This window comes from Myodes glareolus, chromosome 1 (genome assembly GCF_982192425.1).
Source record: "Myodes glareolus chromosome 1, mMyoGla1.1, whole genome shotgun sequence".
NCBI lineage: Eukaryota > Metazoa > Chordata > Mammalia > Rodentia > Cricetidae > Myodes > Myodes glareolus.
In genome coordinates this window covers 22235488-22251791 of record NC_142026.1, presented here as the reverse complement: position 1 = coordinate 22251791, position 16304 = coordinate 22235488, and positions in this window count along the sequence as shown.

Below are 16304 nucleotides of genomic sequence, written 5' to 3'. Positions count from 1 at the left end.
CCGTGATTTTAAAAGAAAAAGAAGTCTTTTTCTGGACTCTCAAGGCAGGAGGATCAGCCTTCAATTTTGTTTACTGCTAGGAACCACGATTGCAGGTTATTTCCATACTCGAGGCTAAGTGTAAATCGAGCAAATTGGCCATCAGTAAAGTGATAAAAAACTTAAGAGAAAAAGCTCTTGGATGAAAACTTGGGGAATCAAACATTCCAATAATATCTGTAGAACAGAATCTCAGATTTCTGGGACTCCCTTGAGGAGCAGCTGCCAGGAAACACTTCTTGTTCTAGATCCTGTATTTTAAGAACAAATACACCAGAGGACTCCATTTAACTTGTTGGCATTACTGAGCGATTTTATTTAACACTCTTTTCCAAGGAAGATACTTTGCATGATTTTTTTTTGAATAATTTAAGAACGTACTTGGCAACATGGAAGCAAGAAGCATGGCAAGTCGGGAATAAAGGAATCCAAGTTTCCCATTTGCTTTGAGTTATAGATCAGCTACCACTAGCTGGGCAGCAGCAGGACACATCACTGTTTGTCGACCTCGTCCTGGTCAGTTTACGATCCTTCATCTTTACCGGATTCCTAAAGAAACCTGTGGCTTTCGATCTGTAGGGTTACCTGCTGCAAATAGAAAGTATTAAATGTTCATTTAAAAGTTGCTTCCTTGTCAAAATTAGGGGAGGGAGATTACTTATGGGTATGTAAGTGTTGACAGATATGTTATACACAAAATATATCTGTCAAAGTGTTGACAGATATTATATGCAAAAATATAGTCTTGAAAAACCGTGGTGAAAGTTTATATCATTGGCCTCTAGTTTCTTCTTGTCCAAGTCCTTGAGAGATGGGATCATCATTTAGTCAAAGTATAGGTTGGTAATTGGGCCACATTTTACACAGCGGCATTTATGGTGAAGGCATCTTTCCTGGGACAGACAGCTGCTGTGGTCCTGCTGCTGCTCCCTGGGTCTTCTGCTCTCTCCAAGGGAGAAAGTTCATTTCCAGCCTTAGCTTCCTTTGTGATTTGCTCCTAGGATACAGGAGGAACATTCTCATTTTCCTTGGCTCCCTTTTTCATTTTGCTTTTGGTCTCTCAGTTCTCCGGGCTTCAAATAACTGTCACCAAGTAGATCTGAGCAGCACTGAAGTGGAACTTAATCTCTCTCTATGCCCATGGCTTGTCATCCTTCAAGAGCCCAGAACATTCTGCCTTGAGCTTTTCTTCTCTACTGTACCTACAGTTCAGTTGCAAGAGAAGGTTTAATGTGAAGACAAAAAGAATGATCCTCTCTGCTTTGTTTACTTTGAAGAGGTGGTTCCTACTCAATAGCAACTCATATCCAAAGGCTCCTTCCCTGAAGCCAGGGATAAGACCAAGCACTCAGTAAGAAGAATCTTCTGTCTAAATGTATTTCTCCATACTGAGTCATTCACCAAAGCATCCTATATGAAGAGTAGCTGGGCTAGAAAAACATGCAGGTATCTTTTGGATATCTGGCCAAAGCCCACCATAAAGAATCTTTGTCATAACCTTACCAAAAGCAATCTACAGATTCAATGCTATATGTATCAAAATCCCTGAAAAAATCTTCAGTGAATCAAAGACCTGGATATTAATCCACACACTTTTGAACACCTGATTTTTGACAAAGAGGCAAAAAAATATCAAATGAAAAAAAGGGAATCATATTTAACAAATGGTGCTGGCATAACTGGATATCAACATATAGAAGAATGAAAATAGATCCATATCTAACACCATGTGCAAAATTCAAGTCCAAATGGATCAAAGACCTCAACATATAGTCAACCACACTGAACCTGATAGAAGAGAAAGTGGGAAGCACACTTGAATGCATTGGCACAGGAGACCATTTCCTAAATATAACCACAGTAGCATAGACACTGAGAGAAGCAATTAATAAATGAGACCTCCTGAACCTGAAAAGCTTCTGTAAAGCAAAGGACATGGTCAACAAGACAAAACGACAGCCTACAAAATAGAAAAAGATCTTCACCAACCCCACATCAGACAGAGGTCTGATCTCCAAAATATACAAAAGCCTCAAGAAATTGGTCATCAAAAGAACAAAAAATACAATAAAAAAATGGAGTACAGACCTAAACACAGAACTCTCAACAGAAGAATCTAAAATGGCTGAAAGACACTTAAGAAAATGTTTAGTATCCTTAGTCATCAGAGAAATGCAAATCAAACCATCTCTCAGATTCCATCTTACACTTGTAAGAATGGTCAAGATCAAAAACACTGATGACAACTTATGCTGGAGAGGTTATGGGGGAAAGGGAACACTTCTGCATTGCTGGTGGGGGCGCTAACTGGTACAGCTCCCTTGGATATCAGTATGGCAATTTCTCAGAAAATTAGGAAACAACCTTTCTCAAGACCCAGAAATACCACTTTTGGGTATATATCCAAAGGATGTTCAGCCATGCCACAAGGTCATGTGCTCAGCTATGTTCATAGCAGCATTATTTGTCATAGCCAGAACCTGTAAACAACCTAAATGCTCCTTTATTGAAGAATGGATAAGAAAAATGTGATACATTTACACAATGAAGTACTACACAGCAGAAAAAAATAACATTTCGAAATTTTCAGGTAAATGGATGGAGCTAGAAAACATCATATTGAGTGAGATCACCCAGACCCAGAAAGATAATTATCATATGTACTCACTCACAAGTGGTTTTTAAACATAAAGGAAAGAAAACAAGCCTACAATTCACAATCCCAGAGAACCTAGACAACAATGAGGACTCTAAGAGAGACATACATGGATCTAATCTACATGGGAAGCAGAAAAAAACAAGGTCTCCTGAGTAAATTGGGAGCATGGGGACCTTGGGAGAGGGTTAAATGGGAGAGGAGAGGAAGGGAGTGGAGCAAAGAAAAATGTAGAGCTCAATAAAAAATCAATAAAAATATATAAAAAAGAGGAAATAAAGGATCTTTGCCATTTTATAATGCAGTGATTCTTGACCTACTGAACACTGCAACCCTTTAATACAGTTTCTCATGTTGTAGTGACCCCAACCATAAAATTATTTTCATTGCTACTTCATAACTGTAAGTTTGCTACTGTTATGAATCATAATGTAAATATCTATGTTTTATAATCGTCTTAGATGATCCCTGTGAAAGGGTCATTCAATCCCCAAAGGGGTCACAACCAACAGTTTGAGAACCGCCACTCTAATGTATGAGTTGAACATTTAAAAGGAGGCAACTTTAAGTGACTCCCTACAGAATGAGACACTGTAGGAGCTACTGTGCACCCAAATATGTTACCAAAGTGCACATTTACAGACCGCACTAAAAGCCCACTTCCTTATATGTGGCCTTTATTATTCTACTTTAAAGCTTAATACTATAAAAAGAGTTCAGAATTCCATTTTGTAAATATTTGAAACTTTGCTTTTCTTGAGTAACAGAATCCTGTCCAAATAGTTATATTTTTTTTAAAAAAACATGTAAGTTAAAATTTATGTTAATATTGAGAAGTATGCAGGGAAGGAGGTTCAGCTTATTTATTGTTGTTGTTTGAGACAGGGTCTTGCTGGGTAACCCAGGATGGCTTAAGTTTCAGCAATCTTTCTGTCTTAGCCCACATGCTGGGATCACATGTTTTAGCCACTGTGCCCGGGGTAATTTTTACATTTTTAATGAAAGAACTGTGATCACAAAGGAAGTCAGTTTTCTAGTACAACTGAAATGAGACAGCTCTAAGCTCTCTGTTCAGTAGCACTTAGACACCACTGTGGCCAGGCATGGTGGTTGTGTCTTATAATTGTGCACTCAAGAGGAGGCCAAGGCAAGAAGGTCAGAGTGTAAGATCAATCTGAGCTACACGGCAAGAGTCTGTCAGACAAAATAGGAGGAGAGAAGAAAGGAAACATGTTTTCAAATTCAGAAAATGGTCCTTACACTGTATTCAAGAACTTGTTTAGATCATTGGAAGCTAATTCTAGTGAGCATGTGTGTAGCTAAGTAAAGAAGTAGATAAATATATTGGATGCACATACAAAATGAAGTTACCATTTTGCTGTCAAAAATTAGTATATGCCAGGGAATTGATAATTTCAGTAAACCAGATAGAGTGTCATGAAGTTACCATTTTAGAAATAACATAATGGCATACTTGACTTGAGTGTGTGTGTGTGTGTGTGTGTGTGTGTGTGTGTGTGTGTGTGTGTAGTATACATATGTTTGTGTGGGGATCTGCATGCATTTGCACACTGTAGAGACAAGAGGCTGATCTTCATTTTCTAAAACACACTCTCACTGAACCTGGAGCTGACCAATTCATCTAGCCTGGCTAACTAATCAGTGATATACTTATTTCCCCCTACTGATGGTGTTACAAGGGTATACCTCCACACCTGACATTTTACATGAGTGTTGCAGATCTGAACATGGGTCATCATGCTTGCATGCAAGGACTTTTCTGACTGAGCCGTCTCCCCAGCCCAGGGCACACATGTTTAAAGTTATTCTCCGTTTACATCCAAGACCCCCTTTAGCTATTTTAAAGCAACCCAGATTACCTGGAAGAAAGAAACCAAGCGATAGCCGCAGTGACCAGTCCTTATGCGTCTGTCCTTTACTTCTCAACACTGACCCAGCACAGGCATTTTCTTTTGTCATTTTCTCTGCGGCTTCTCTCTTCAGTAGTTTAGAATGCTCAGCCACCAATGGTCTCTACAAGGGATGAAGTGGGGGGAAGCACAGCTCTCTTCCCCAGTGGTTCTCTTGATGCTGAGGGCACTCTGGGGATCCTAAAGGACATCTGTGCAAACTTGGTTACAAGGGTAGCACAGATGTGACTAACCACAGATGCCCCAAAATAGTGACAAACATTCAGAAGGATGAATGAGTTGCTGTTACTATTGTTCTTGACAACAAATGCAGTCATTTCAAAGATGACAGGCAGTTTAGCCTCCATTTCATGTGTGGTAGCCGCTCTTACCCACAGGAGAGAGGCTCTAAGACTCCCTGTGGGCACCTGAAACTAGAGATAATATTAAACTTCATACCCTTTTCTGATCTGTACATATTTGTGATAAAATTCAATTCCTAAGTTAGGAACAGAAGTTATCAAAAGAGGCTAATAATGAAAGAGAAGAACCTTAAGAATTGGCTGTAACACAAGTTCTATAAATGTGGTATCTTAAAATGTTCTATTGTAATACATCCACCTGTCCTGTACCAATGTGGATAGAATACATGCGTGGTGAAATAACATGAGGCGAATAGCGACAAAGGGGTTATTTGAATACAAGCATTGGGACATAATAGCAGTTTATTTAATAACAGGGATGACTACTAAATGAATGACTGTTGGGAAGGTAGTATATACAGGGTAGATACCCTGGGGAAAGTATGACTAGTGAGTTGAGTGGGATTGATCAGGATGGTGACAGATTTCGCCAGAGCACTCAGAATGGATCACAGTGTAAAATGTGCGTGTTGTTGACTTATGACAATTTTCCTTGATTGTATTCAGATGGTGGTTGATGAGGGGATGACTGAAGCCACAGAAACGGAACTATGAATTGGGGAGACTCTACTATTGGATGATTGGTGCTAACATCTAAGACTGAACACCTTGAAAAGATAGCCTTCAACGCAGGAAAGTAGAAAGGACATAAAGTTAACCATTTGCCTACTGTTGCTAATTTCGACTTTCTTTAAAGATTAGATGGTTATCAAATAGTCATGTGAGATGAGATAATTTTTTGTGAATCTTGTTGCTCAATAAAAGGCTAGTTTTGCCAAAGAGATGAGAGTACAAGGCAAATGATGTGCCCGACAGCAAGTCTGCTAAGTTCTAAGAGGGGTAACTCCCTTGCAAAGCTCGATCTTTCCACCGGAGCCACTTTATGAGCTGCAAACACTGAAGTTGGTTTCAAGATAATCGCAATAATCTATTTTTAGTACTGGATAAAATGTGTATTCCCGCTGCAAAATCAGAACCTCCTGCTTATTATGCTAATGTGATATTTACCAGCACGATCACCATGGTTTCCGGCTCAAAGTCCCCAAGAGCCTTAAGTCTTGGTCAATGAAAAGTCAGACTCATAAACATGCAACTCTTTTCGTAACAGATTATTAAATAACAGGGGGAAACTCAGGTAGAAACAGCGGGGTGGTGGAAATGCTGTATATACATCTCTTGTCAGGGGAAACTCAAATGATGACCATAAGTGCAACCTAGATGTTAGTGCCCCAATCACTGGCAAGCAATAGGTCTCTAATTAAAAGATGCAGTTGCTGAGAATAATATTCTGTTTGATATGTCCTCTGTGATGTAATATTTTGTGGTGCTAAGATGAGCAAAACGTTCCCACTCTTTACCCTAAAACTCCTACCTTTATGACATGATTGTTATTATTAAATTCCAAGACTGATTTTATTAAATAGTATCCCAAGCTGTCAAAAGTCTGTAGTAATTTATGGGTCCCAAGCAGAACAATTGGATATAGATTAAATAGAACCCTATCCCTCAAGGCAACAGTGATTCAATCATAGAGTTCAGAGCGAATGGTAAGCTCCCATAACGACAAATGGCTTGCTTTGTATCACAGGACAGTTAGCTATTTCAAATCCCTGTCAGTGTAAATATAGAAGATTTACCTCTTTCAATTATGTATTTAAATCATGGATGGTCATTTTAAAGGTGTTTATGAAATCACTGAATCACGATGGGTGATTCACCTGTCAATAGTATTGCCCCAAATATGATAGTGGGATGCAGGCCAGTGGGCATTAAGCCAGATAATATGGTACAGGAGTTGGAGTTGTCAACCTGAAAGGATCTAGAATCACCTAGGAGGCAAGCTTCCAGGCACTGCTATGGAGGATGGCATAGGTTAGGTTAGTCTCTGGACTCTAGCCTGTAGGGGACTTCTTTGACTACATAGATGGAGCCCGGAAGGTCTGCTCACTGTGACTCTGACTGGGATCCTGGACTCTAAAATGAAGAGAAGAAGCTGAACAGCAGCATGCACGTACCCATGGGGATTGGTCAAAAGCCACAAGCGGTGGGAGTGGGCCGTGTGGAATGTCACTGGGAATTCAGATAATGAGGTGACAAAAGGCACTGGGTTTATGGTCTAGCCTCTCACTGAGAGTTTTGCTGGAAGAGGTCACTGGAAGTGAGATTCAAGCATAATGAGACACAGGAGAGGGAGGCTATGACAATGGCAGCCATCATCAACTGAACAAGGCAGTGGGGGCAAAGAAGGAGGGCCTGCTGCAGGGTGAAGGCAGGAAAACAGGACCAGCCTCGGCGTAGGAAGGAGTCTTCCCTGCACAGCTGTAGAGAAATAGGAGCATGGGTCTACAGGTGTGCTCAAAATAGGTTGGGAAAGGTTTAGGTTGGAAATATTCTTACTGATGTTATAGTCCAGAGCTTTTCCAATTTTTTTATTTCTCTGCTTACCTGTATTTTTTTGTTTGTTTCTCATCAATGACTCCACCCAGTAACCCTCCTCTATTCTCAGTCTGCTTATCCCAGAAAGTTCCATCCACCGCACAGTGTCCTCTAAACTGGAATTAGGTGCCAGTTTGGTGACTGAGGAAGAGAGGAAGTGGAATACCCTCTTACTCTTTTACAGATCAAGTTCTAAGGACAGTTCTCCAAAGTTCGCAATGCCTTTCTTTCTTTTGGCTCCCTCTCAATGACAAGAAAATCCCACGTTCCTTCTTGTTTTTACAGAGAGTTCACCACATTCACGTGTGTTAGACAGTGAGAAGACAGACGCTTTGGTCTCCCTTTCTCCTCACCCTGGCAGAGATGGCAATGCCTCTAGGGATTAATTCAATTACAGTGTCGAAAAACTGGGTGGAAAAGTGTTCTCAGCACCTCAGTCAAGAGAAGAAATGCTATTTAAGTAGCTTCATATTTCACGTTTGGGTGGCTGAAGTTTAGGGGCTTAACGGGATTAGTGATGCTTCTCAGCAAGACCAGCCTTTAGGGGATTTTCTAGTTCCCTGATCTTCAAAAACGATTCTTGAGTTTTTCTTGCCAAGACAGACCAGATTGTGTTTGGATCCAAGGCCCACTGTCATGGACCTATGTAGGCCACTGGTTCTCACAGAGCCTATGGCATGGACACGTTATTTCTCAGTCCAGGAAGACAAACATCATACACATGAGTTCAGCTTAACTTGATGTCTACTCTATATAACCCCTGTGGAAAACTATAAACTATGTTATTTTCAAGCTATAGAATTGTATGATTACAAGATTGTGAAGATAAATATTTGGGGGGGGGGAGGTAGACACACAGCAAGTATATACTAAACCCCGAGGATAATCCTGAGGAAGAAGAGTCTGATTACTTAGGACTGCTAGCCAGAAAGGACACAAGGCACTGGACTTGTTTCACTGCCCCCCATCAACCTTAAAAAGATAGTTGTATTTTATCTTCTTCAATTATGTGTATGTGGGCGTGTGTGCGCATGAGTGCAGATGCCTGAAGAGGCCAGAAGAGGGTGACCAATCTCCAGAAGCTAGAGTTATAGGTGGTTTGTGAGCCACCTGACATGGGTGCTGGAAACTGATCTCGGGTTCTCTTCATGAGCAACACAACTCTGAACTATTTAGGAGTCTTTCTAGAGCTGAATCTGTCTTTTATCCTAATAGCTTGGGATCAGAGGTATTTCATATTTGAGTTTTCTTTTTTCTTTTTTTTTTAGATTTTGGAATGTCTATATAGATTTTACTGGTTGAACATCTCCATTGTAAAACTTTCTCTCATCCTGGGTCCTCCAAGGACTTATTGATCCATTCTGTTCTGCTGAATGTGAGTTCAGTCTCTGAACCAAACACTCTATTCAGTTGGACAACAGACAGTGACAATAACAGAATTCTGTAACATTTTGCTTTTTTCATCAAATTAAAAAAGAAAAGGTTCTCACTCTAACAAGTAAAACTGTATACAATAAGAATAATTATCAAGTATTGTCCAAATAGAAAGGAAGGGTAATAACCTTAACAAAAATGAAACTGCATACAACAAGAACAATTATCAAGTAAGAAATACATACTCAATGTCCTGTCCATATGTAGTGGGCAAATTTAGAGAGATTACTCCATTAGTTCTCCTCTCCTAAAGAGTTCAATGTTTTTCACCTAATATTTTAACCATGATTCAGGAGAACTGTAACTGTCTAGTCTTCAACCCCAGGAAGTGCATAACAAATGAGTTCCAAAATTAAGAGAAATGACAGACACAGCTGTCTGTCTGGAATGTTACCCAACACTCCTCTGAAACTTTGGGGCATCTGTTTTTTGCCTATAGACCTAGAATATCTCACAGACTTTTTTCCGAAGCAGGACATTCCTACCTTGTCTTGGCAAAGCTCAACAGTCTTGCCCAAACAACTATCTTTTGCCGCAAAGAAAGCAAACTCCATAAGGAGTTTCTTGATACCTATCATTTGTGCTACCAGGGGCAAATATATCTCTTGTCAAGAAAAGTCTATGCTATTAAAACATTTGAAATGCCAATTTCTGTAGATCTTTGAAGTGTTTGAAGATCACCTATCTATCTAAAATATATCTCTGTCTGATTTTGAAAAGTAACAACATGACTATAAGTTTGATAGTTATGGAATATCATTCACCTATATTTCTTGTAGCCTAAATAACTTTCAAGGAGTAAAACTTCACATTGCATAATTAAACAAGTTGTATAGGTACAAGCTGTATATGAAATACCTTAAGCAAAAATAGAAATACATATACAGTACAAGTTTAAATTTATATCAATATACAAAAATATCATAAACAGGAGTAGAAACATGTACAGTATAACAAAAATAACCTTAAATTTGTATCAATATATAAAAATCCTTACCAATGTGAATTTTTTATCAGTAGTTGCTTTTCGGATTAAAATAGATTCAATAATCTACTCTTTTTTTGTCATTCCTATATCCCCCCCTTTTTTTAGAATGAGATCCCAAAATCTAACATCTTTTGAATAGTATTTTCTTGGCCACAACCAGTAACAACTTGCAACCAGCCCCCTGAATCATGACAAATATCTATAATCCATTGAGCAACCAACAATCATCCATCCCAGCTCTTTGGAATGTGGGCATCATATATTCTAGACTGTTTTCTATTGACATGGGTGTTGCCATCTTTAGGGTTCCCTGAGAAAACAGAGATAATGGGAATCCAGCTGTTGTCCAGTCTTGTGTGACAGGGCAATGCAAGGTTATCTGAATTCCTGATTGGAGTAGTCAAATAGACTGTATCATCTTAACTACCTGTCTTGAAATTGTACTGAGCAGTTTGCAGTCCAAAGCTGATCTTTAGATGTTGATTGTCAATTTAGTGGCATTACCGTAATGCAAGTAGAATCATCATTGTGGGGCCCCATCATATTTTGAAAACTTCACAGATCGCTGTTAGGGATGTTCATCGTTCACTTTGGAAAAACTTAAAACATGTTAAATGCCATTGCTATAATCTTGGGGAGGTTAAAGGACCATGATCTATTAAATATGTCCAGGATACACAGACTTAATTTCTAAATATCTGCTTTAGACTCAAGCCTGAAATCAAGTACAGGAAGCTACATTGAACCTACCAAAGGTTAGAATTAGTTAGTATTCTATAAGATCATCAATATCAAACAGAAAGTTTAAATTTTGAGATAGTATTTAAGTTTTAAAGAGTAAAATAAATCGAAGGGATATGAGATTAGTGACAATATCATAGTCCCTAAATTTTGGTTTTCTTCTGTCTTTTACCAGCTGACTCTTTTGATATGAGAGAGACTTTGAACTTTCTCTTAACAAGTATGGTTTGGAATTCCACTGGAGCAGGCCTGAGGCAGTGACCTCCATAGGAGCAGGTACAAAGGAGCAACTACTGAGGGAGCAGGCCTGAATCAGAGACCTCTGCTGGAACAGGCCCAAGGCAACAACCTCAGGAGGAGCAGCTCCAATCAAGCAACCTGATGGGAGCAGGTCCAAATGACTTCTGGGATTGCACAGTGACCCACAGGAGCACTGAGTGACCTCCAGGAACACTAAATGACTTCTAAGGTGACTGGAACCAAGGCCCTGACTATACCAAGAGGAGAAACCACCTGAGTTTTGGATCCACTGGCACCTGGAGGATTGATCACTGATCACAAAGACATAGCCCAAACTACACCAATCAGAGGAAAAGATGGGTAGACAAAGTAAGAACCATTCAACAACACAAAGAGCAACACAGCATCAACAACAACTACTGGTCCTACAATAGCAAGACTTGAACAACCAAAAATAGATGAAGCAGAAGAAAATGACCTAAACAATAACTTTAGGAGAATGTTTAAGGCCATTAAAGAGGAAATGAGAAATTCCCTCAAAGAAATGGAGGAAAAGATAAACAAAAAATTGGAAGAAATTAACAAATTTCTTAAAGAAAACCAAAAAAAGCAATCAAACAGATGAAAGAGACTATTCAAGACTTCAAAAAACAAAGTAGAGACAATAAAGAAAACACAAACTCGAGGGAATTATAGAAATGGAAATTATGAGAAAATAATCAGGAAACACAAATGCAAATGCAAGCATAAAGAGCAGAACACAAGAGATGAATGTCAGAATCCCAAACACTCAAGATACAATAGAGGAAATAGACTCATTGGTCAAAGAAAAATTAAATCTAACAAAATATGAACACAAAATATCCAGGAAATATGGAACACCATGAAAAGACCAAACTTAAGAATAACAGGGATAGAAGAAGGAGAAAATGTCCAATTTAAAAGCACAGAAAATATATTTAACAAAATTATAAAAGAAAACTTTCCCCACCAAAAGAAAGATATGCATATAAAGATAAAAGAAGCTTACAGAGGTGCTGAGGAGATCCGGAGTGGTGAGTGAGTGGCCACCTGGCCAGACAGCACCAGGGAACTGAGTTCATTTGCCCCCAAGCACTCCTTTTCATCTGTGCAGTTCTTAGATCCCCCAGCACAACCTGCTTCAGGGTGGAGGGGATCTGAGAGTCAGCTCCAGTGCTGAGGGGACCCAAGAGAGGGCAGAACAAGAAAAACTCTCAAGTGCACAGTCAGCCACAGCAAGGATTGAACCAAGACGCAAAGACTCTGTTGGCCTCATTTGAAGGAAGAGATGGGCAGGCACCAAGGCAAGAATTCCTCCAACAACCTGAAAAGCAACCTGATAACACCAGAATCCAGCGAACATGCAACAGGAAGACTTGAACATCCTAGCCCAGAAGAAGTAGAAGAAATCGACTTTAAACATAACCTTATAAAAATAATGGAGACCCTTAAACAGGAAGTGAAAAACTCCCTTAAAGAAATGGAATAGAAGACAAAAAGAAGAAATTAATAAATCAGTCAAAGATACCCAAGAAAAACAAGAAAAAGCAATCAAACAGGTAAAGGAAGCAGTTCAAAACTTGAAGACCAAAATGGAGGTAATAAAGAAAATACAAACCTAGAGATAGCTGGATATGGAAAATCTGGGTTAAATGAACAGGAACTACAGAGACAAGTATAACCAACAGAATACAAGAGAGAGAAGAAAGAATCTCAGGTGCTGAAGATACTATAGAGGGAATAGACTCATTGACCAAAGAAAACAGCAAATCCAACAAATCTTAACACAAAACATCCAGGAAATCTGGGACATCATGAAAAGACCAAACCTAAGAATAATAGGGGTAGAAGAAGGATAAGAATTATAGCTCAAAGGCCCAGAAAATATATTCAACAAAATTATAAAAGAAAACTTTCCGAGCCTAACGAAAGATATTCCTATGAAGGTACAAGCTTACAGAACACCAAATAGATTGGATCAAATAAAAACATCCCCTTGCCATAATATAATCAAAACACAAAACATACAGAATAAAGAAAGAATATTAAGAGCTGCAAAGGAAAAAGGTCAAATAACATATAAAGGTAAACCTATCAAAATTACTGCTGACTTCTCAATGGAAACCATGAAAGCCAGAAGGTCTTGGATAGACATGCTAGGACACTAAGAGACCATGGATACAAGCCCAGACTACTATACCCAGCAAAGCTTTGAATCACCACTGATGGAGAAAACAAGATATTCCATGACAAAAACAGATTTAAACAATATGGATTCACAAACCAAGTCTTACAGAAAGTACTAGAAGGAAAACCTCAATTCAAGGAAGCTGACAACACCCACAATAGCACAGACATCTGACAACTGTCCACTAACACAACTCAGTGAAGGGAAACACACAAACACTACCACAAAAAATAACCAGAGTTAACAACCACTGGTCATTAATATCACTTAATATCAAAGGACTCAATTCACCTATAAAAAAGCACAGGTTAAGAGAATGGATACAAAAACAGGATCCATCCTTCTGCTGTTTACAAGAAACACACTTCAATCTCAAAGACAACTCAGAGTAAAGAGTTGAGGAAAGGTTTTTCAATCAAATGGACCTAAGAAACAAGTGGGTGTTGCTATCCTAATATTTAACAAAATTGATTTCAAACTAAAATCAATCAGAAGAGATGGAGAAGGACACATTATACTCATAACAGGAACAATTCATCAAGATGAAGTCTCAATCCTGAATATCTTTGCACCTACTATGAAAGCACCCACATATGTAAAAGAAACATTACTAGAAAATAAACTAAACATTACTCAAATAACACATCAAATCCCACACATGAATAGTAGGAGATTTCAACACTCCTCTCTCACCAATGGACAGGTCAGCCAGACAGAAACTTAACAGAGAAATAAGAGAACTAACAGATGTAATGAATCAAATGGACTCAACAGACATCTATAGAACATTCCACCCAAACAGGAAAGAATATACCTTCTTCTCAACATTTCATGTAACCTTCTTGAAAATTAATCACATAATCGGTAACAAAGCAAACATTCACAGATACAAAAAAAATATAGTAACCACCTGTGTCTTATCGGATCACCATGGAATATAGTTAGAATTTCACAACAATTCCACCCCCAGAAAACCTACAAACTCATGGAAACTGAACAGTCAACTACTGAACTACCTCTGGGTTAAGGAAGAAATGAAGAAAGAATTTAAAGTCCTCCTTTAATTTAACAAAAATGAAGACACAGCATACCCAAACCTTTGGGACACTATGAAAGCAGTGCTAAGAGAAAAGTTCATAGCACTATGTGCCCACATAAAGAAAATGGAGAAATCTCACATTAGAGACTTAACAGCACAGCTGAAAGCTCTAGAAAAAAAGAAGCAGATTCGCCCAGAAGGAGTAGAAGACAGGAAATAATCAAACTTAGGGCAGAAATCAATAAAATAGAAACACAGAAAACAATCCAAAGAATCATTGAAACAAAGAGCTGGTTCTTTGAGAAAATCAACAAGATTGACAAACCCCTATCCAAACCCATCAAAAGGCAGAGAGAGAACACTCAAATTAATAAGATCAGAAATGAAAGTGGGGGCATAACAACAGACACTGAGGAAATTCAGAGAATCATTAAGTCTTACTACAAAAGCCTGTATGCCACAAAATTGGAAAATGTAAAAGAAATGGGCAGTTTTTATATAAATACCATATACCAAAATTAAATCAAGACAAGGTGAACAGTTTAAATAGACCTATAAGTCACAAGGAAATAGAAGCTGTCATAAAAAAACCTCCCAAACAAAAAACAAAAACAAACAAACAAACACAAAACAGGACCAGATGGTTTTAGTGCAGAATTCTACCAGAACATCCAAAAAGAGCTAATACCTATACTTTTTAATGTGTTCCACATAATAGAAACAGAAGAGTCATTACCAAACACTTTTTATGAAGCTACAGTCACCCTGATGCCAAAACCACACAAAGACTCAACAGAGAAAGAGAATTACAGACCAATCTCACTCATGAACATCGATGCAAAAATTCTCAATAAAATTCTGGCAAACCGAATCCAAGAACACACCAAAAAAATCATCCATTATGATCAAGTTGGCTTCATCCCAGAGATGCAGGGCTGGTTAAACATATGAAAATCTATCAATGTAACCCATTATATAAATAAACTGAAAGAAAAAAACCATATGATCATTTCATTAGATGCCAAAAAACATTTGACAAAATTCAACACTCCTTTATGTAAAGGTCTTGGATAGATTAGGGATACAAGGATCATATCTAAATCTAATAAAAGCAATATACAGCAAGCTGACAGCTAACATCGAATTAAATGAAAAGAAACTCAAAGCCATTCCACTAAAATTAGGAACAAGACAAGGCTGTTCACTCTCTCCATATCTCTTCAAAATAGTACTTGAAATCCTAGCAATAGCAAAAAGACAACATAATATGATCAAGGGGATTTGAATTGGAAAGGAAGAAGTCAAACTTTTGCTATTTGCAGATGATATCATAGTGTACATAAGTCACCCCAAAAAACTCTACCAGAGAACTCCTACAGCTGATAAACATCTTTAGTAATGTGGCAGGATACAAGATCAACTCAAAAAAATCAGTAGCCCTCCTATACACAAAAGATAAAGACGTGGAAGGGAAATCAGAGAAACTTCATCTTTCATGATAGCCACAAATAGCATAAAGTATTGTGGGGTAACACTAACCAAGGAAGTGAAACATCTATTTGACAAGAACTTTAAGTCTTTGAAGAAAGAAACTGAAGAGGATACCAGAAAATGGAAGGATCTCCCATTATCTTGGATGGGTAGGATCAACATAGTATAAATGACAATTCTACCAAAGGCAATCTATAGATTCAGTGCAGTCCCTAACAAAATCCCAGCACAATTCTTCACAGACCTTGAGAGAACAATAATCAACGTTATATGGAAAAATATAAAACCCAGGAGAACCAAAACAATCCTATACAATAAAGGAACTTCTGGAGGCATTACCATCCCTGACTTCAAACTCTATTACAGAGCTACAGTAATGAAAACAGATTGGTATTGGCATAAAAACAGAGACATCGACCAACGGAATTGAATTGAAGACCTAGATATTAATCCACAAACCTATGAACACCTGATTTTCGGCAAAAGAACTAAAATTATACAATGGAAGAAAGAAAGCATCTTCAACAAATGGTGCTGACATAACTAGATGTCAACCTGTAGAAGAATGAAAATTGATCCATATCTATCACCATGCACAAAATTCAAGTCAAAATGAATTAAAGAACTCAATATAAATTTAATCACACTGAATCTGATTGAAGAGAAAGTGGGAAGTAGCCTGCAAGACATGGGCACAGG